The sequence below is a fragment of the Suricata suricatta genome, chromosome 7 (assembly GCF_006229205.1).
Source record: "Suricata suricatta isolate VVHF042 chromosome 7, meerkat_22Aug2017_6uvM2_HiC, whole genome shotgun sequence".
NCBI classification, from domain to species: Eukaryota; Metazoa; Chordata; class Mammalia; order Carnivora; family Herpestidae; genus Suricata; species Suricata suricatta.
The window spans coordinates 108,869,224-108,891,911 of record NC_043706.1 but is presented as its reverse complement, the minus strand read 5'-3'; the positions used below and the strand labels follow the sequence as shown (position 1 = coordinate 108,891,911).

Below are 22,688 nucleotides of genomic sequence, written 5' to 3'. Positions count from 1 at the left end.
CTTTTCCATACAAGAGTAAGCTTAGGAATGCTTTGCTTCATTCTAGGTCTGGCTGTCTGCAGATATAAACCGTTTCTTCTGCTGCCTTATTGTCAGTTACATTAAATACAGTACATGACAAGAGTTTATTAATACTATACTGTGGTCAACATCCATGCTAGTGTATACAATGGCCCCCATGCAGAAAAAGATTCCATTGAGCCAATAGATAACAGTGATTCCATTAGTGAAGTGAAAGTCAACCTACAAAATAACTCTCCTCTCTCTCATCTCCCTCACTCCAGCCACAAAGATTTTCAAAGGTAAGTGCAGATTAATTTGTTTATTTTTCTTTATATTTTGCATTTTATTATTTACAAGCATGTTTCTGGTTGTAATTAAGCTCCCAAACCAAGTTTGTATTGTACTTTGAATTAATTCATTACTCACTCATCACATATTGAATTGGGCTTTTTAATTTAACAAGTGTATGATAAAAAGACATTTTCTGTATCTTATAGAACTCTTACAATCAGAGGAGGTGACCAGGCAAACTCAGGGCATACATTAGAGAGCAATGGTGTCTCTAATGGGAGTGTGCATGTGTATCTACATAAAATGTTATAGGAGTACAGAAGGAGGAAGACCCAAATTTAGGCTTGAGATGGAATTAAGAAATTGAAAGGATCTTCAAAGAATAGGTAGCATTTGATCTGAGAATTCAATTCAATTTTCAGTTTAGGCATGAAAAATATATACAGATATAGAAGTGGCTTTGGTCACCACCATCTTTTTCAGGGGTAAATACACATATATTTACACAGCTATGGGGCATAGATGCTAGATTCAGGCTGGAGAGGGATTGTTGAATGTAGTAGGTGTTAAAGACAGGCTGGCGGAAGGCAACTGCCAGCTGAGCCAACTGAAAGCTATCAGGACTTCATAAAACATGTGGGGCTTCTGAATGGAACCTCGTATTCCTTAAAGCATAGTTTATTTTTGTCATTATATTTGTATATTAATTATAAATGAGTATTCTTGAAGTGCCAATTTTTCCAAATAGCCTAATAAAAAAGTATATTTTTATTTATAAAAAGAAGACAATCGTTTACCAGATTCTTATCATCATAAAGTAGTTTTGTTGTTAAATAGGAACAAGGCCATAAATCAAATATAATAATTTATCTTTTTACTTCATATTTTCTCTTCGTAAAGTAGAACATTCAGAACAGAAGAAACTTCAAACTATATTGTTTAAAAAAAGTATCTATTACCTTTCATGTGTTTCTCATAATCCTTTTAACTAACCCAGATGATTGTCAAAGCTATTTAAATTTAAACAAGGTTTTCCCTCCTCCCAGCTTCAGTTCTCCAGCTATTGGATACTAAAATGAAATGGTGAATTTGTGGCATCAAAATCCAATCTATGGCAACCAATTGTTATTGTGGTCAATCATGACTTTTATGGCCTCACTGTAGCAAAGGAGAAAAATTGCTGCAAAAAAGAATATTTGTACAAATTATTCAAACAGCAGTAAAAATTATCCTTATAGCAATAGAGAAATAGCTAACATAGTGCTTCCTTTATTACAGCCCTCCGTTTCTACATTCGTAGAAATATAAAGCAACCTCGATTTAAAAGATTAGTACCCCTACTCTTTTAAAGACCATATTCTTAAATGCATGCAAATATACACAGCTAGTAGGAAAATCACCATGTAATGCTCCCATTTGATCAGATTAAATGTTAAAGTGTGTGAGGAGCAGTGAGAGGCCAGAAAGGAGGTAAGTTGGTCTCATCTTCCAAGGCTTTGAAGAACATTTTTGGCATCTAAAACAAAGACCAACATATTGTCCATTGCTGCAGTATTTTGGCACAAATGTGCTTTATGCACAAGGGTCACATATTTGTATTTTTCTCTATTGTAATGGATTAAGGTTGAATCCCATGGCGCTATAATATTTGTATTTACAAATAGAAACCATATTTATTCTGAATGCATTTGTAACTAAGTGTACAATTCACAGCTTTATCGCTTGTTTTATGAGTCCATTTGGCTTGGCACAGAAAAAAAATAATTAATCAAGTCTGTAGATTTCAGGGCCTGGTCTTTATTTATGCAGAAACTGCTTATTTATTAACATTAACCATCTCCCATTTGGTCTCAAAGAGACGTATAGTTACATGGAAACAGAATAGCTTTCAGTAGATGATTGCACAACTACAGATGCTTTTTTTCCGACACTGTCACAGCTGAGGAGGTCCAACCAAATGAAAAACAGTTCTGATGAAGTGAGAAACAGAAAAGCGGTACCATGCAAACGTTATTACATAATAAAATGCAGGCCAGCACACATTTTTTTTACTCCTTTATTAAATTTATGTGAATCAAGAGGAAAGGGTGAAAAGCATATTTACTGATGATAAAAATTATTCTCTGGATAATTTCAGTCATCTCATTTAAAACTTATTCTTTATACGTTTCTTGTTTTCCCCATTTCCTTTTAGCTCTCGATCATCTACTCCAAAGCTAAACTTTTTGGATTTAATAAAGAAATAGAATTTGCAAGTGGTAAGTTCCTGAACAGACGGCCTAATATCAAGTGATATTACAAAACACTTAAATGAAAATTAGTAGGCTGTCCTCACTAATCTCAGTCTTTAACATATTTTCAGATGATTTATCTTAACTTGCTTCGACAGCCATGTTAGTGTGTGTCTCTCTTGCCCCACTGGGAACAACGCCAACCAGATAATGCATGAAATCATAGGATGTGTTATGATGCTATCCCTGAAAGATTTCCAGCCTAAGTTATACTCAACAGTATTATACTACAGGGAGCCTAGAACCCTGATGGATTCTTAAAGTACATGCAGATGTGTCTTCCGAATAAGCAGTGCTAGAAATATTGCTTATCCTTCTGGAATGTGCTAATATAGAAGTAGATATAAATATTAGAATAAGTAATTGTAAAACATATATAAATGGGTTATGCATATTCATTTCTTGCTACCTAAAGTGTTTTTTCTGCCTTACTTTATATATATAAATGTGTATCTGTGTTACTGTGTGCATATTGTGTATGGGCACACACACATACATTACATATGTATGTCTATATAAAGTTTTGCTGAATATTGAATTGTTGCACTTAAAGTAATCATCTCAAAGTATATTTCCTCATGTTCAATTAGTGAACCTATACTGGAATGGAAAATAATTTTTGTTATCATTTATCAAACATTTATGGTTTGCCAGGAAACTAAGTTGAGTGTTTAGCGTATATTATCTCATTTAGTCTTTACAATGACCTTATAAGGTAAATATTTCTGTGTCCGTTTTACTAAGGAGCGAATTGACCCTCTGAGAAATCAGAGCTTATGTGAGATAATTAGTTAATAAATGGGAAATCCAAAATTCAAATCCAGGCTCTAGCTCCAAAACCACTGCTCTTAACCAATATTTCTTTCAAGTCAGCAAACCAATAAACTAACTCAATATATTAGCACAAAATGGATATAAAATGATTCAAATTAAGTATGCTTCATTAAAGAGGTCATAATAAATGAATAAAACATATTCATTTTAACTAAAAGCAGTAGGAGGGAATTTATTGCTCTGCTGAGTCTCTCACCCTAAATGTCTTCTTGTTCCCTCATATCAACATCCAAAGATATTTGAAAGGTATATAAATCTAACATAGGGTCTGAAATATTTTGACACTTTACATTGCTATAGTATTTCTTTAAATGTTGTTGATTATTTAAATTCTACAGCATTGTTATTTGCTCAAGTTAAAGTGCAGAATGCTTTGCACACTGTTCCTTCAAGAGATTTCATCGCACTTTTAATTTCTGTACAGTAAGTTCTATTCTCCTGGCATACATTTCCCCTTCTGCCTTTTGTACTCTCTTCAGAGGTGCATCCAAAGATAGAAAAGATAGGAATGGGATGAAAAGGGCCTATTATCATAAACTTCAGAGAAAGCAGGATAATATATTGTCAAAGTTTGCTATTTTTTTTTTACTGGTCATCTGAAATGTTACTTCCAGCATATATAACCATTTCTTGTCCTTTTCCAGAGGGAGTACAAAGAAGATGAAGCTGGCATTTATTGTAATATAAAAGTAAATCTAGAGCCAGCTCTACACATGGGCAAATAATATTTGAGGCCTCATCTACTGGATTTGGGAAAGTTCCTACCATTCCTTTTCATTAGATAAGAAAAGCAGGTATGGTGTCCACCCAGGATACATAAATGGTTCAATAAAACATGCTTAGATGCAAATGAAATTATTTTTGAGAGAAGATAGAGACAATCTCTTTTTCAAAATGTGGGAAATTAATTAGTTAGTGCTGAACTTGTAAGGTTTTTTGTTCTTTCTACTGTAAGTAAAACTGTATAAACCTATTCTCAAGGACAGAGAAAAATAGCACAAAGAAAGAATACAGTGCAAGAAGAAGAAGAAGGCAGCTTAATTTTATACCAAGTATTTTCCAGCCTAACTGGAGAATAAAAAAATTTTTTTATGTTGTAATTTGCATGTATATTTTCTATAGTAATCTAGGAAGCCCAGCTTTAGTCACAAACATATACAATTGAATGTAACTGATGTTGAACTGAAGCAACAACAAACCAAGGGATCATGAACTCTTTATGGTCACTATAAAATCATGGTATATAATGCTATCATCCTGACACAGAATAGTCTGAGATACATTGTTGAAACTAAAAGAAAGACCACATAACTTGGAGCCAGAACAATAAATGAAGAACAAGATCCAGATAAGAGCAGGACAGAGCATTCCCATTATACATCTGAACAAGAGTCTAATCATTTCATGATAATGAGACATTACAAGTTAAGGCAAATTTGTACTTCCAAAATTACAAATGCATGTAGTCTTTGAACTGGATTACTAATGATAAGAATTGGCATACATATATGATTATCCACTGCAGCATTCCTAAAACAACAAAATTTGTAAACAACCCATATTTCCATTAAAGGGCTCTAGTTTTTCTAAATGATGGTATATTCTTGCAGTAGAATATTATGTAGCTATAAGAAATAACAAGGAATCTCTGTATGCAGTGTCTTAGTTTGCTTGAACTGCTATAACAAATTGCCATAGACTGGGTGGCTTAAACAACAGACATGTATTTCCCATAGTTATGGAGGCTGGGAAGTCCAATAAGGATGCAGTTCTTGTCAAAGGCCATCATCTTTGTGGCTTGAAAATAGCTCTATATTCACACATGATGGAGAAAGCTCTGGTCTCTTCTTATAAGAACACTACCTTATTATGAAGGATCCATTCACATGATCTCATCTAAATATAATTGCAACCCAAAAGTTCCACCTCCAAATATCATCACATGGGAGTTTAGAGGAGGAGAAGACACAACATTTTCAGTCCATAACAGCACTAGATAAGAAAAGCATTCTAAGATTTATTAAATGGGGAAAAAAACAGTGTGCAAAACCATTTTATAGAATGCTATGTGTTTAAAAGATGGAGCAAGTTAGAATATATATTGATATTTTCTGTTACTTACATTTCAGAAATTCAGAAAGCTTATAATACCAGAAATTAATAAAAGTGTTTACCTGTGGATATGGAATGGAAACTGGGAAGATGAAGAATAGAAGTACTTAGCACTTTTTAATATCTGAATTATATGCCTGTATTAAGTAATGATTAAATTAAATAGAAAAGGGAAATCCAGTATTGAAATTGGTCCTATAATTTTGTCAAAATTCAACACCCATTAATGATAAAACTCTCACTAAACTAGAACTAAAATATTGACCTGAAGCAACAACAGACCAAGGGATTATGAGTTATTTATAGTGACTATAAAATCCTGATAAATAATGTTATCATTCTGACACAGTATAGTCTGATACGTTGTTGAAACTAATTGAAACAGCACAGAGCTTGAAGCCAGAACATCTGAAGATTAAAAAAACATTAAAAAAACCCTTATAGTTATTATATACTTAATGGTGAAAACCAAAATTCTTTCTCCCCAAGATCAGGAACAATCCAAGGATACCTACTCTCATTTGTTCTGTTAAACATTGTACTGAAAGTCCTTGTCAGGGAAATAAAGTAAAAGAAAGAAATAAAAGATATAGACATATAAAAGAAAGAGGCAAAACTGTCTTCATTCACAAGTAACATAATTGAGTATATAAAAATTTATGTGGAGTCAACAAAGGAAACTATGAGAACTAACAAATGAATTTAGTAAGGCTGTAAGTTACAAATTATATGAAAAATGTAACAATACACAAAATAGCTGTATGAGGATGTTTTTAAAAAAACAATTGGAAATTCAAAATTATAAAATACCATTTACAGTAGTAGCATAAGGATAAAATACTTAGGATAATACATAATATACATATATAAACTACCTGTCCCTGAAAATTACAAACTCCTGTTAAGAGAAATTAAAGACATGTGAAATAAATGGACTGTAATACCATAATTACTGATAGGAAGACTCACTATTGTGAAAATGTCTATTCTGCCCAATTGCTCTATTGATTCAATGTAATCTCAAGCAAAATATGGCAAGCTTTTTTGGTAAAAATTAACATATTGATTCTAAGATACTTATGAAAGTATAAAGGGACAAGTAGAGCCAAAACAATGTTTAAGAAGATGAACAAAGTTAGAAGATTATACCACTTGGTGTCTACACTTACTATAAAACTCCAAAACTACAGAAGAGACACACAGATCAATGAAACAGAAGAATCTAGTTTTAGGGTCAGGGCAATGCATGCAGAAAGGGTAATCTTTTCAACAAATGGTACTGGAACAAAAAAGAATAGCCATATTATTATTTTTTTAAAAAACTTACTCTTGACTCTTACCTCATTCAATATATGAAATTAATTTGGAATGTATCAGAGGCCTAATATAAGAGCTGAAGCTATATAACTTTTAGTAAAAAACAGAAGAAAACATGGGATGCCTGAGTGCCTCTGTCGGGTAAGTATCCAACTCTTGATTTTAGCTCAAATCATGAGCTCAAAGTGGTGATGGGCATGGAGCCTACTCGGGATTTCCTTTCTCCATCTCCTTTTGCACCTCTCCGTGCAGGCACACACTTTCTCTCAAAAAAATGCTTAAAAATTAAGAAAAGAAGAAAATCTGCTATATTGGGATAGGCAAAGTTCTCTTAAATTGCATGCCAAAAGCATACCTATATGATTAAAATATTGCTAAATTAGATTTTATCAAAATTTTAAACTCCTGCTCTTTGAAAAAATGTTGCTAATAAACGTAAAAGGCAACCATAGAATAGGAAAAATTCACAATACATACATCTGATGAAGGGTTTATATCCATAATACATAAAGACTTGTGGTGCACCTGTGTGGCTCAGTCAGTTAAGCATCCAACTCTTAGTTTTGGGTTCAGGTCATGACTTCACAGTTGTGAGATCAAGTCCCACGTGCTTGGGATTCTCTCTCTCTCTCATTCTCTTTGCCCATTCCTCACTCCTGTGCATGCATTCTCTCTCAAAATAAATAAATATTTTTAAAAAAAGACTTCTTACAATTCAACAAGAAAACAAACTGAAGTAAAAATGGACAAAATATTTGAGCAAGTATTTCACAAATCAGAAAAATAGCCAATATTGCATACAATGCCTACCACCTTTATTGCTCAGTGATTGCCTGAAGGCAGGGCTGGGGTGTTGATTGCAAAGATAGAAAAGAAAATTTGGGGGAGAACTGGATATGATTTATGACTTCAATTAGAGTAGGGATTAAACAGCAAGTATTTGTCAGAACCATCCAACTGTACACTTAAAATGGGTACATTTTATTTATGTAAATTATACAGCAAAATTTGATTTTAAAAAGCATAATAATACAAGGAGGCCAAATGTGAAGAGAAGGAGAAAGAGTAGCCAAGGAGGTAAGAAAAAAATCCCATAGAATGTATGGATTAAATACCTCTTGAACACTACCTAAAATACTCTTGACCACACCTCTTCTTACAGCGATGGAGCAGTGACGTTCTATGCTGTTTTTGACTAGCTTTGCAGAGTTGCAACCTGATAGTTTCCCACCTCAGCCTGTGCTTTGGTTCTATTAATCCTGGCCTTCTCTGATACACTATACCAGCTCGACACTAAAAAAATTCTCAACCTAAAAGTATGAGGAAATTAATGTGCATGTAGCTATCCTAACCAACAGGGCATTAGAAACAATGAACAAATGTAGTCAGTTTCAAAATGCATTACATAAGCTCCCATAGAGATGACCATAAACTTGTGCTGGTTTTTCCTCCTTCCTTGTTTTATTCTTTTGGTTCCTTACTTCTTCCCTGGGATCATTTCACAATAAACCACTTCCATGCCAGCTTTGATTTCAAGGTCTGCTTTCAGGGAATGCAGAGTAGGGCATGGAAGGAAGATAAGTAATAATATAATAATAATAGCTAAGAAGTATCATGTCCTTACAATGTGCTAGACACTACTTTAAGATTTCTACGTATACTAACTTATTTAAATCTAACAACAACCCAATTTATATGTGAGAAAACAGAAACAGGAAGAAGGTTAGTGATAGGTAGGAAAGTAGTCAACAATGACACATACTGCTAAAAAATTATGAAATTCAATGGATTTTATAAGTAGGCTACTACTGATGAATTTCATGCAAGCAGCTTCAGGGAAGTAATCAAAGTAGAATCTAGATTTGAGATTTCTTTTTTACCTTAACTGAAAATCAAAACCTGACTGTGCAGAAACATATAACATATAAACATATAATCCTTGGAGAAATAGTGAGAAATACTGTGTTTTATAAGCTTAACAAAGTCTTTATATCCATTCAGATTCTAAATGTTTCTAAATTTCTTCCATATATTGAATTTGATATTGACTTCAGGATATGGAGTAAAGGAATTTTTTTTGGATTCTCAAATATATGGATATATTTTTACTTAGTAGTGACTAAGTAAAACAATAATAGAATGTATTGTTGATATAAGAGAAGAACTAAGATTGAATAGTGGTAAGAAGAAACCCAAATGTATTCAAGGCCAACTCTGATGGCTTTTACTCATTTATCATGATTGAACTTTGGTATCCCAGAGTGCATTCAGAAAAATAATATATTTCATATTTTAGTTTTCTTTGTGTCAATGCTGGATTGTATATTATCATTTCTCCATAAATGCTAAATAAAAAAAAACAACAAGAGAAGTATGGACTTGAAGTCCAACAAAGGACTCTTGATTTGAAAGTCGATTTAACGTTTCTCATACTTTTGCTATTTTCAGGCCAAATTGTTGTTCATAAGTAACCTTTAAGACTTCAAATTTATGGTAAATGAATGTGTGTCACATTTCCAATGTGCGTACAAGGTCATGATTGCTAATCATCTGTTTCTGTTATGTTACTCAATACATAACAAAATGCAACAAGTTCTAAGAATCCAGCCTCAAAATCCTGGTTTCTTGTTTTGAATCTAATCAATGAAAAGTTAAGATTTGAAAGTTAGCCAGTTACTGTATTCAAATATCAATACCAATAAATAGGACAGTTGCTATTCTTAGTAGACTCATGGCAGTTGGTGTCTATCTGCCATCTTTTGTTGGCACATTGCTCCAGCTAGTATTTTCATCATTGTTTCAAATGCTATCATTTATCAGGTGTTCATCACATTAAAATGAAACTAAACTTGAAAAAAACTGGAAGCAAACGTCATAGGATGTCTGTACACTCCAGAAACAAGAAAATGTGTTGCAGAAATAAATATGTGCTGGCAACACATCTCTTCTCATATTTCAAGGACAAAATTGAAACCATATTTCCATGGGGTGCAAACATTGATTGCTATGTGTTCTTATAAACAGAGAACTACAAACTGTAGTATTCTCTTGATCTTCTACTTTTATGTGAAGTCCAAAAATGTATCAGTTAAAGGAGCTTCTGAATTCAATTCAGAAAACAGATTCATATGTCAAGAATAGAAGCAGAACGTACTCCAGGTAAGAGTAAAAACAAACAAAACCACAGTCCTGTTCTTGAAAGATTTAAAACTATTATTCACTAATGGGTATAAAATAAGTGAGCACAAATCAAAGATTATCTCAAAGCTTCATTTAATTGTGAATTTAGTCCTTTCCTTTCCCTTCCTTCCTACACCCCCTATAGGTGTGGTCATTCAGTCCTAAGCAGCCAAAGCACTTCCTTCCTTCCACCTAATTCCCTTCAGGAGTTTACCATCACTCACAAGGCACTGTATTATTTAGCTTTTGCCATCCTTTGGAGCCTCATCTTTGTCCACTCTTTTTTTTCTCTCTCTCTAGTAAGCTCCAGTAACACTGAATATCTTTCTGTTCCTCCAATTCCTGCCCCTTAACACCACCCCTGGTCTTTCTGCCTTGGACATTAGCACGTTATTCCCTCTGCCTGAAAAACCACTTCCCATCAGAGATCATGTGATTAACTTATATGCATTTCTCAGGTTCCCCCTTTAATGTCACCTACCCCAGGAAGATGACTATCCATCCTGTCCTATCATATTAGTTTATAAATGACTTATTTCGTTTCACCCATTGTCTCTCCTTTGTCTGGCTGCCTTCTTTCCCTCCCAAATAACTATTCATGCACTTAAGTGTTGAGAGCACTAATTTTGGTGATTCGGACCCAATGACCAACAAGACAGACAAGATATCAGCCTTTAAGAAACCTACCCTCAAGCACTAAATAAATACATAGTTTCAATATTAATGATTTGGCTTTAATTGTGTGACTTCTCAGGATACAAAATCACATAAGTCACTTCCTCATAGTAAGTGAATGAATGAATGAATGAATGAATGAATACACACACAAACACACACACATTCTATTGGTTTTGTTTCTCTGGAGAACCTTGACTAAGGAAGAATCCAAAGATGAGGAGCTCAAGGAAAGGTAAGTAACTGCAAAGAAGTTTTACATACTGTCTCAGATTTTGTTTGTGTGATAAGACTGGTCCATAAAGGGACCTCCATAAAGTAACTTTAGGTCATTTGTTTCCACTCGGATTTTGATTCTGGCCAATCTTGACAAGTTGGTCAATATATACTTTTGCCTGATTGTCAAGTATTAAGCATATGAAGTTTAACTTCCAGTAAAGAAAACAAGTTTTTAAACAAAATCTTATAGACCCAGCAATATGTTCAATGAGATTCTATCCCCTTAATTCAGTAAGTAGGTATTACACAGATCTTATGCTTAATTTTTGAAAAAAAGTGAATTGAGTTGAAATGTAATATTATTTCTGGTTACTTTTTATGGAATTAATACATATATTTAACATATATCCACCACTATCTTCAAACCATTTCCTTATTTTGATGAATTATGTTTTTCAATCACCGAGCAGGATTTGAGAAATTCATTATAGGAAGATTCAAAATAAACATTTTGACTTATTAGAAGTTAGTCACAAATATTACTAAAGAATTCAGTGAGAACGTGTACAATCTTAGATCCCAGGCCAGGCTACAAAAACAAAGGCATTGCACTTTGCTGAATTTGCTTATTCTGGTTGCTAGAGAATTGCGTGTTAAATTAGACGGCCTACACAATGTTTCTGATATAATAAAACCTGACCATGTTTTGAAGTCACAATTTTATGAAAATAAAAAATTCTTTTTTTAATGTTTATTATTTTTGAGAGAGAGATAGACAGAACATGAGCAGGGAAGGGCAGAAAGAGAGGGAGACACAGAATCCAAAACAGGCTCCAGTCTCCAAACTGTCAGCACAGAGCCTGATGCGGGGTTCAAACTTACGAACTGCGAGATTGTGACCTGAGCTGAAGTTGGACACTTAACCAACTAAGCAACCTAGGTGTCCCCCAAAAAAAGGTTTCTTAAGAATGATTGCACTCCATAGTTTCTAGTCTCCAAAGATGGCTGCCATTAATTATTTCCTTCCCTGTTTGTGTATGCCACTCCCCTATGGAGAGATAGAGTTTATTTCCTCTTCATTTGAATCTGGGCTGGCTATGTACTGCTCTGATCAACAGAATGCAACAGAAGTGATATTCTGGGTCTTTTGACTAAGACTGGCAGTTTCTGCTTTCTTACTCTTGGAATTCTTGCTCTTGAGAAATTCTTCTGCCTCCACCCCATGGACCCAATCAACTTGCTACAAAAGACAAAAGGAAAATCCATATTGAGGAGAATGGAGGCACTCAGACTGATAGTCCCACCCAAGTCTCCTGCCAACAGTTAACCTCCACAGCCAACTGTGTGAGTATCTTGTGTGTCCTGGCTCAGCAGTTATCTAAGATAACTATAGCATCACACCAGAAGAAAAACCAGCTGAGACCAGTCAATCCAAACAACAATGTTTTGAGCAACATCACATCAGTGAGATAACCAAAGGTTTGCAACCATGGCATTTGTTTTACTCCAAGCAACCGTCACAGAAATATATGCTACGAACTTTGAAAATTGTATAAAGAAGTTCTGACTTACATTTCTAGTTCCTCTTATTGACTATAAATATCTTCAAAGATTCTGTTTGGGCTTCTTCTGGATTTCCCTTCACATATTCTTCAACTTTTGCATTCCTTTTTCTACGTGGTCCATGCTTTACTTATACTAATGTGTCTACTTTAGGCTTTTTTTACTTACTTAATAGTACTATTTATAGATTTTTAAAAAGTATTTTCATAAGCAAAAGCTCAAAATTGCTTTAAATGCCAAGTCTTTTTCAATGTAATGCAAAAAAATATGATCTCCTTTAATACATTCTCCAAACTGATATACTCAGTGAACACACTGTACTCAGTAGAAGAGACACAAAAATCAACTACATTTTTCCTTAAAACTTCGTCTTAAACTCACTTCAAATAGTTCTTTATCTGCCATTGAGTGAAATCTTGGAAGAATTCCTGTAGTTTTAATAATAGATTGTAAATAATTTGTGAATATTCTCCTTTTCAAAGTATGATAAAGTCCAGTCCAGTGTAATATTAGAACTCCAATCTAGCTTAAAGCTTCTCCTTTCCTGCAGCTTGGGACTACACTGGGCTTGGAAGACTCATAGAGGTAAGGGAAGGGGGGAGTGGAAGGCAGAGTGACAGTTTTGTCACAGCACACTGGCTTCATCTCCCATCCTTTTCACTTATCTGGTGCATTTGAAATCTGGTGTTAATGTATGCTAGGTGCAAAAGTTTGTGTCTTTTCTCTCATGAGGGACAACTGTGGGTTAATGAATGATCTGCCTGCTGGGGAACTCTGGCTTTATTTCCTTGATATTGGAGATGTCTATTTTGGATGCCACTATTGAGTCTTCCCTCAGCTCTTGGTTTATAGTAACTCATTTTTCTGTTAGGATACCTTCTCCCCTGTATGGCCTAGCCAGTGAGATCTGTAGGACAACCCAGAGCATCTCTGTTTTGTGGGATTCACATTGGTTCTGGAAAAAACCAATTTCCCTTTCCCTTACTGTAAATGTACCTTGTTCTCAATATGGTCAAGCTGTTCAATATAACACTTAGGCTTCATAGGCAAAAGTCACATATCAGTCATTATGCCCCTCTAATCACCAAATGGGGACATATCAAGCTCTCAAAAGATATTCTTCAAGAATCCTGTGGTTTGCCTGAACTGAAAGGAATATTCCCTATTACTCCTCCCCTCAGCAGGATAGTAGAAACACATAGCACACTATCAACGCTCTCTCAAGAAAGAAATGCATAACCACATCTTTGTTCTCTAATGAACACTGTCTCCTTTTACATAGAATAAAATCAGATAATGGAGTGGAAATTCATGCCCTCCTCTAATGGTTGAAAGGCCTGCTCAAGAGTACAAATGGAGGCCCACCTAACATTTGTATAAATATTTAGAAGTTCAAATCAAGCTAAGAAACAATTAAATAAAATTTGTCCTATCCTCCAACTTTGACAAATATACCTTTCTAAAAACTGAAAACTATGTGCATAGCTCTGGTCTGCATGTGAATTAAAATTGAATAAGACTACTATTGACTTTAATTATTATTGGGTACTTTCTGAACATGCTGTTTGCCAAGCTAGCAATATCTGGGCAAGCAATAAAATAAAGACAAACTGTTCTTATAATTTATGCCATAAAAGTTATTTGCTTTGCCTTCAATTAAAAAAATCACTAATTATGTTGTTATAATCAATAATTTTACATAATTTATGTTTTCTTGATAGTGATGCCAAATTAAGCAACTTTTCTTGAGCCAATGTAGTTCTTCAGTATGATTTTATAAATTATGGTTTGTAGAAACTTTTTTCCTCTGACATAGTAGCAATAAAAATAATACAATTATTTAACGGGTGCCTCAGTGGGTCAGTCAATTGAGTGACAGACTCTTGATCTCAGCTCAGGTCTTGATATTGGGGTTGTGAGTTATATATGGACGTAAGCATAATATAAATTATTTGATACCACTGTTTTCATAGTACTGTTTCTCAACCACCATGTACAATAATTACAAATAACCATCCAAATTTGTGATTACTTCTGGAACCATAAATGGAATATGAAAAGAAGGAAATAGACACCTAGTATTACCCTGACACCATACGTCATTATGTAAGACTCTATTATGTTAGTGCTAAGAGGAAGGATTTGACAAACTAATTAATTTGTCTTTTCTCTTTACACCTTAAGACCTTTTGCTTCTCAGACCCTCTCTCTACTTCAAAGCCGTGTCTACCACCAATAATGGCAGTTGCATAACCCACACATTTTCAAGGTATTCAGAGGAGTCATCTTTTGTTTCAGAAAGGTAAGTCAAGAGAGATGAAGCAGCATTTCCCTGGGGTTGAACAGTTTGATAACAAGAGTGGATGTTTAAGATTTTAAGGTTGCCATGCCAGTGCTGAACATTGGAGCCCTAAATGAGAAAAATGTCCATTTATGTTTTTTAAAATTTTTATTTGTTAATTTATCTTAAGATGAAAATAAATGCATTCCTTTTAGCATAAATAAATTTTTTAGGAAAAGTAACTTTATTTTCTTCTAAACAATAAATGTTACTGAGAAAAATGGAGTTGTTTTATGTTTTTGAAAATATCATTTACATCTGACTTAATGGAAGGCAGGTGAATTTTTATATCTGTTTCTGTATTTAATCTGTCGCCATATGTTATTTATGAAATATTTAAAGAAAACCTAGCTGCATGCATATATGTAATGAGAAAAGAGAGGATTATTGTAATAAACTTTCCAGGTCATTCTGGAAATTCTTCTTTCATAGTACACCAAAACTCTACAAGTGGTAGTTTCTAAAAGGTTAGCTGCAATGTCAATGAATGTGATGTCCTCTGTCACATTAAACTTTATTGGTTCCTCTTGTCCTTTAAGTGGATCATTTATTCATATGCCATTTTGTAGCATCCTTGTTGATTATTTAGAAATTATCGGTTCATTGAGTTGTGCAGATCTTCTAAATGTTGACATATTTTATTATATCATCTTTAAAAAATTATATTTAGTTTTAGAAGTCATTTGGTTTATTTTGATAAAATGTCTACCAAACACCCAAGTCTAAACAGCCATAGTTTTGTCTGTCAGTCATTTTTTCAAGTGAAAATCTTGTTTCATGAAGAAAGTGGCCATTTCAGTTTACAACTCAAACTATTGCATGAATGCTACCCTTCTTGAGAAACATACTTCCATTTGCAGTAGACATGTTTTATGCATATTTCCCATTTTATCATGCATAATATTGAAAGACATGTACTCAAGGTTAAGATTTAATTAAAAAAATTTTTTAATTGAAGGACATTCTTAAACAAAACTTGTGCCTTCTTTTTTTTTTCTGCCAATATGTAGTGGTGAAGAAACTAAAGGCCACTAATATGGTTTGAGGTCATGGCTCTGACTTGTGTTAACACTTTCATTCTCCAATTGCCCTTGCACTATGGGAACAAATGTTAACAGTTGTTTCAGAGGAAACCATGTGATTCAAAGGAAGGTATTAAGTCCTTTGAATATTTCAGCAGCATTTGTAATATTTATTTATTATGGCCAAACATTCACGTAGAAGACCTTTGATTATCAGTTTGTACTGATATTGTTATATATGTAAACAGCTTATATGTAATACATTTGTAAGTATAATATAAATATAAGGAAATGGTAAGCCCAGCCATATCTGTAGGTACTTCCATTTTTAAGGAAAAGGTACAATTTTATAGAGGAGATATGGATTTGATCTTCATGTTCACAGCTCTGTTTTTAATTTGATGAGTTACTGTAGCATTGGAAAGTGGCAGTTCCAAAGTTGCTTTTAACCAATTTTTTTCATCAAGCAGGCATTCAGCAATGTCAGTGTACAAGACAGACAGCTTGTGCTTCTCCAGGCAGTGTCATATGATAACTTAGGCCGAGTGAATATCCTAAAATAACTTTTAGTTTCTAAGTTTCTAGTTTGAAAAATTGGAACAAATTCTGTCTTCTAAAATGTTCATCATATCCTCATTTAAAAATTAAATTACTTAAAAAAAACATTGAATTATTAGTCTCAAAATGCCATTGTGATGGAACGGGCACCATATAGCTCTTCAAAATGTCCTATGGAATAAGACACACTAAAGTAAGTTATTAACCTCTCCAAAGCTTTAAAAATAACAGCTTTCATGATATATGTCTTCTCATTTTTGGTTTCACATCATTTCTTTTCTTTTTATTAGATTCCTCCTTTCCATGAATCAAGCTCTATCATAGGTCATTTCTTCTTTTACTTGGTAATATTAGACTGAGGTGAAGCAGCTGTGAATTGTGAAAGCAAGCATTTTAATTTCCTTGTTAAAAGCTGAAGTTATTTTTCTGATATAGCTGTTCTGAGATGCTACAAATTAAGAGGTGGAGGCTTGATGCCATACAAGGCCACAGTCACACCATTAAAAACAGAAGAAAGGGCTTCATTTGTTCCTTAAGTAACATTTTTGTTCACTGGGGGTGAGCAGAACACACTGGAATATGACGCTCAAGGAAGACCCTTCAGAGCTCTGGGTCTAAGGTGAGGATACCATGGTAGGCCAGTATAGATGCTCTAAGAACTTCTCAAATATCCTCTTCTGACAACTTGCTTGGTCAGGAATGCTTGGGAGGTTGATGCTGAACTGGGGTTCATTATCATATAAACTTGAACCAAATCTATTTTTCTGAAGGAAATCAATTTATCAATCTCCCAAATATATGGAGTTCTTATGGTCTTTTTATGCAATCAAGTCTTCAAGATGCCTATTAAAAATCAAGTCATTTTAGGGGCACCTGAATGGCTCAGTTGATTAAGTGGTTAACTTCAGCTCAGGTCATGACCTCACAGTTCATGGGGTCAAGGCCCATATCCAGCTCTATGCTGACAGCTCAGAGCCTGTGGATTCTGTGTCTCCCTCTCTCTGCCCCTTCCCTGCTTTCATTCTTTATCTTTCTTTCTCTCTCTCTCTGTCTCTCTCTCTCAATAATAAACATTAAAGAATAAAAATAATAAAATAATTTAAAAATGTCATTTTATTTAAAAATGAAGGAAAGGATAATGAACAACAAAATTTTTAAAATTCTGGAATGGAAATGCCTAAATTATAAACCAAACATTTTTCCATTTTAATGAATTCTTAATCTGGATCAACATCTCATTTGTACTTTATAATAAGATCTATGTTCTGACTTAAGGAGGTTCTAGTCCAGGGCTTTCCCAGGTTATAGATCAATGTCAAATCAGGATATGTATGGATGAACCATTCAACTCCAGAGTTTTCAGATCCTTGGCTTTTGCAGACTAGTGAATGCTCCCTCCCCCATTCCCTCTCCTGCCACAGAAACATCATTTCAAGCACCATACCCATAGCTACTTCTTGGACCTTGGCTACCGTTCAGAACTGCTCTATCCCCTAATTTTGAGCTCCCACATTTGCCTTTATTTTGTCCAAAGTTTAACTAATGAGTTAACTAGGTCTATTTTGTTTTCCATTGTATTATATACAATTTATCTTTCAGAGACTCACTTCTTGATATTATATTCTATATTCTATATTTGTTTATCATATCTCATTCCCCTTATACTATAAAATCCATGGGGGCCTAAAACTTGTTTTTAATCACTGCTGTGTCGCCAGCATCTAGTAAGATAACCAACTTAATCATGTGTGTTCAGTAAGTATTAGTTGAATGCATAAATAAATGGGTGCCATGTCAAAACAGCACCCTGAACATGACCTGTGGTTAACAAATATGCATTGAATAAATGAATAATGAATAATAATAGCCAATACTTACTGAGTGTTTAAGCTATGCTAGCTACTTCTAATTGCTATAACTGGACCAATCTCATTTTATTTTCAAAATGCCCTGTGGAGTTATTGGTAATATTATTGCCATTTTGTGGATGAACAAATTTAATTATGCAAACATACAAATAAGCCAAAATAAACTGAGACAAATAAACTTAGTAATTTCAATTAAAGCATAAAGAAAAGAGGGAGAAACACCTGAAGATTCCCACAGCTTTCCAGAATATAGGAGCGTTTTATGCCTATCCAGGACAGTGGAATTTGGGTACCTTAATTCCATCCTCAGCAAAAAAAAATTCTGCACCTTCATCTTTTAAAAATAATGCTGATTGTAATGTATCCAATTCTTGTTTGAGAAGCAGTTAGGACAAATGCATAGTCTGTTTCTGTGGCTAAATATCTCCAGCATGGTTGGATGCTACTCACAAAGAAGGAAAGATAAAGATTCACAGTTCTGAGGTGCCTATTCTTGAGTATTCTGTCCTTTAACCCATTCCCCTTCCCCAAAGTAAAAGTGCATTTAATGCTTCAGACCACCAGAACTAGTCAATGAGAACTAATGTCAACTATTAAAACCTATAAGCAGTGAACTATTTCTAAGAGGATTGGGCCCCATTCATATACTTCTTGTAAGACTAAATTCAACACTCTTTTTAAAGCATCTCATACTTATTGAGAACAGGATTTTTGCTGTCTACGGTAGTGCAGTTTTAATCCATATTGAGGATTTTTCCTAGGACTTTCTCTTTAGTATTTTGGTTGGGGATAGTTTATGCTAATGATAAAAGAAATGAAAAGTTCTTTTTTGGCTTTGTCTTCACTCCCACAGGAAAAGTAATCACTGACATTCAATAGCTTAGAGGAAAATTAACCTTACCATTGAATTAAACTTTATGATGTGTAAATTTTAATTAGGTGAGTTTTTCAATTGCTCCTATAACAAGTTAAGTTGTCAAATAAAAATAAACTGAATTTTGGATTTGAGAATTGATGTTAAAGATCTCATTAAAAAAGTAGAACAACGTAAAACAAATTGTAGCTGGAATGATTAGAACTTGAGTGGTCGACAGCACAGAAGTGGCAGTGTATTTTGAAACTTTTCTAGTTTAATATACAAGAGTCATAGCGACTCCAGTTTGTATAGGAAGAAGGTCAGGGAGAATATAATGCCACTGCAGCATGTAGTCAAATTTTATCTCTCCAGGACCACCCATCAACAAGGAAAGAAATTAGTCATAAGTCATACAAAAGTCAAAAACAAAATTAATTTAGGCATTTTGGGGATAAAACACACACAAACACATTATTCACCTTCTAACTCCACAGAAAACATAAAGCTCTATTCAACAAGAAGTAATATATAATGCATCAATCCCATGCTTTTGTTTGACAGGGTGACAAGGATAAGTCTGAAGAGATGTGTTGCTTTACTTGACACGGGTTCCTCTTCCCCCCTACCCTCTATTATCCTCTTCTTCTATTTTATTGTTTGTTAGTCAGTTCATTAGGTGACTGGTGTCTACATAATTGATGGCTTCTTCTCTTCTAATTGCAAAAAAAACAAAAACAAAAACAAAATGCATGCATGAAACAAAGCCTTCCTTTGACCATACGGCTCCCACTAGACTACATTTTAGCTCTGTCATTCCCTTTTCAACCATGGTTCTTGGAAATAAAACTAACCCTCATTCTATCTTCAAAACTCTATAATCCTCCTTCTGTCCCTGTAACTTCTCCCCAACTACTCTCAAAATACCACTAATGACCTCTGTCTGCAAATCCAAGAACAATTTTTGGTTTCTATCAATTTGATTTCTTTTGCAACATTAGTTATCATCTCCTACTCACTCCCTAGGTTTTTGATAGACTGATTTACCACTCACATTTCTATCCATTGCTCCTCCATCTCTTCCATTGACTCTTTTTCCTCCATAATACACTGAAACAGTATGCAATCAAGGATTCTATCCTTTGCTCTTTGAAGTCTGATTCCCACATCTTTACACGTCAGGTCCCAGAAATCTATATTCAGTAGCCCAATGAACATGATCGACTGTGATTTTCCATAGACTTTCAAATTTAGCTTGTGTCAAAGGAATTTATCAACCCCTCTACAAAAATCTCCTCCTCCTCCATCTCTACCTAAGTGAATGATTCTGCAATGCACTCAGGCACCAAAGTCAGAAGTCTGGGAGGAGTCTGCTCCCTTATAGTCTTTCACATTCTCATGTCAGTTCAGCATAGCTTTTTTTCTTTCTATATCTCATAAATACTCTTCAATATATTCCCACATCTCAATACCATCTACCTCAGTTTTGGCTTTTGTAAGTTCCCTCCTGAATTGTATCAGTAGACTCTATACATGTCCTCCTGTCACCAGCCAAATCTTTCTCTATTATCTCTCTGCTTCCACATTGCTGTTTCTCACAAAGCACACCTAAGCATTTCTTCCATTTGGATTTCTGTAAATCTAAATATCTTTCTTTTAACATCCAAAGTCTTTACCAGAGTCCTGTAGGTTAAGGTAAAGCAATTAGACTGTATTTTAAGTGCAATGAAAGTCACTGAGAAGCTTCATTCAGGTGAGTGTAATAATTTGATTGAGATTTTGATAAAATCACTGTAGTTGTAGGGAGTGAATTATAACGTGGAAAGATTAGAAATGGGAACACCATTTAAAAAGGCTAGCAGTCAAGATGATGGTGGCATGCACTAATATATGAATTGTTTAGATGGAGAGGTGAACAAATTCAGGGAACTCTATAGAGATGAAGGCAAAGAGTCTTGCTTTAGAGTTTACATACAGAGTGAGAAAATAAGAAGACTCGGGAATAAATGGCTCTGAGTTTTATGCAAAAGCAAGTTGTCAGATAATTGTGCTGATTACTCAATTTGAGAAAAAGACTGTGACAGGAAACTTTGGCAGATGAAGATGTGGAGATTGGAGAGAATCAAGTGATCTGTTTTAAGACATTAAAACTTGAAATTCCTGCTAGACATTTCTATGGACTGAACTATGTCCTGGTCTGACTCCCAGTATGACTACATTGTAGATAGGGACTTTCAAAAGATAATTAAGATGAAAAAGAATGTCATAAGGGTGGAGGTGATCTATAAAACTGGTGTTCTTTTAAATGCTCTTTCTTCCTCCCTCTCCCCCTCTCCTTCCTCTCTCTCCCCTCTTTCCTCCTTCCTTCTCTATAGCAAGGCCTCCTGAAGATAGCAAGCCAGAAAGAGAAGTCTCACCTGAAGTTGAACTTTGATCTTTGACTTTTCAGCTTCTATAACTGTAAAAAAATAAATTTCTATTGTTTAAGCTGCCTAGTCCATGATATTTTGTTATAGCAGCCTGATCTGCCTAAGGAGACATCTTGGTGAGATAATAGTTTGATATATTTCCTAATGTTTACTTTTCTCTGCTCCCAAGCTCTATTCACACAGCCATGCTATTTGGTTCTCAACTGAGTTAAAGTAAGGATCTAACTATAATTCTAGAGAACAGAGGGAGACTTCTTGGCTTTGGATCCTTTTACAACATGGGAATATTCCTAATATGGATAAAAATGATTGGGAGAGACATAATTAATCAGATCAGTCCTTTGCTTTACCATGCCCTCACCCACCACTGCAATCCTATTCCCTTTCCCTACGCCCAGAAAAAAAGAGATTCTCTGAGATGAAGAATAAAGAGACAGCAGTGAGGAGAGTAGAGAGGTTGGTAGTGGCCAAATGGGCCTAATGGCCCTAAATGGGCCACATGGAGAAGAAAGGGGACTAGCTTAGCAACTGGTCACACTGAGGAGCATTGCTAAAGTACCTAGGAATCATGTGGAAGTCATCATCTGACGATTGTCCTGGCCTACTTTTAATGCAATCACTGTCCATCCCTTGTGCCCAGAGGTTATGCAAGCTGCTCTTTTCATCAATGTCTAATAAAGGCATCTCTTCAATAGCTTCTGGCACATCTCCCAGCCACTGCACAGCAGGAGTGACACCTGTTGGTGCTTCAGATTTTGCTTAACTCTTTTCTTACTTACCCCATATGGACAGGTACACAAATCATTTCTCAATATCCCAGTGACTCAGAGTACTTGAGAAAGCCCTAGATAGTTAGTGGGGAGATGGTGGTCTGGAAGGGAGACTTCCCACACCTGTAGTGAGTGGAGTAGAATGCCAAATGAGGCCATCTCATGATACTTCCCAAAGTGAGACAGTGATGAAATATATTCAAGTAGGTAGTTGGATATGATTCTGAAGCTCAAAGGAGTCACAACAAAACAGAGAAATATAAAACTGTGGAAATGGATGAGATCACATAATGAGAAAGTTCAGCCAAATAAAAAGGGAGAGCTAAGTCCTGAACAATAACGATCATTAGAGGGAGTACCAA

General features: G+C 34.7%; 1 long non-coding RNA gene across 1 annotated transcript; it reads left to right on the top strand.

Moving 5' to 3' along the window:
• The first annotated feature begins 187 nt into the window (after nt 1–187).
• Nucleotides 188–21,588, top strand: LOC115295421. The gene is made up of 5 exons (XR_003910388.1): nt 188–302; nt 2,489–2,552; nt 4,064–4,213; nt 14,670–14,787; nt 21,503–21,588. It is a non-coding gene; the product is annotated as an uncharacterized LOC115295421 (long non-coding RNA).
• Nucleotides 21,589–22,688: the final 1,100 nt, after the last annotated feature.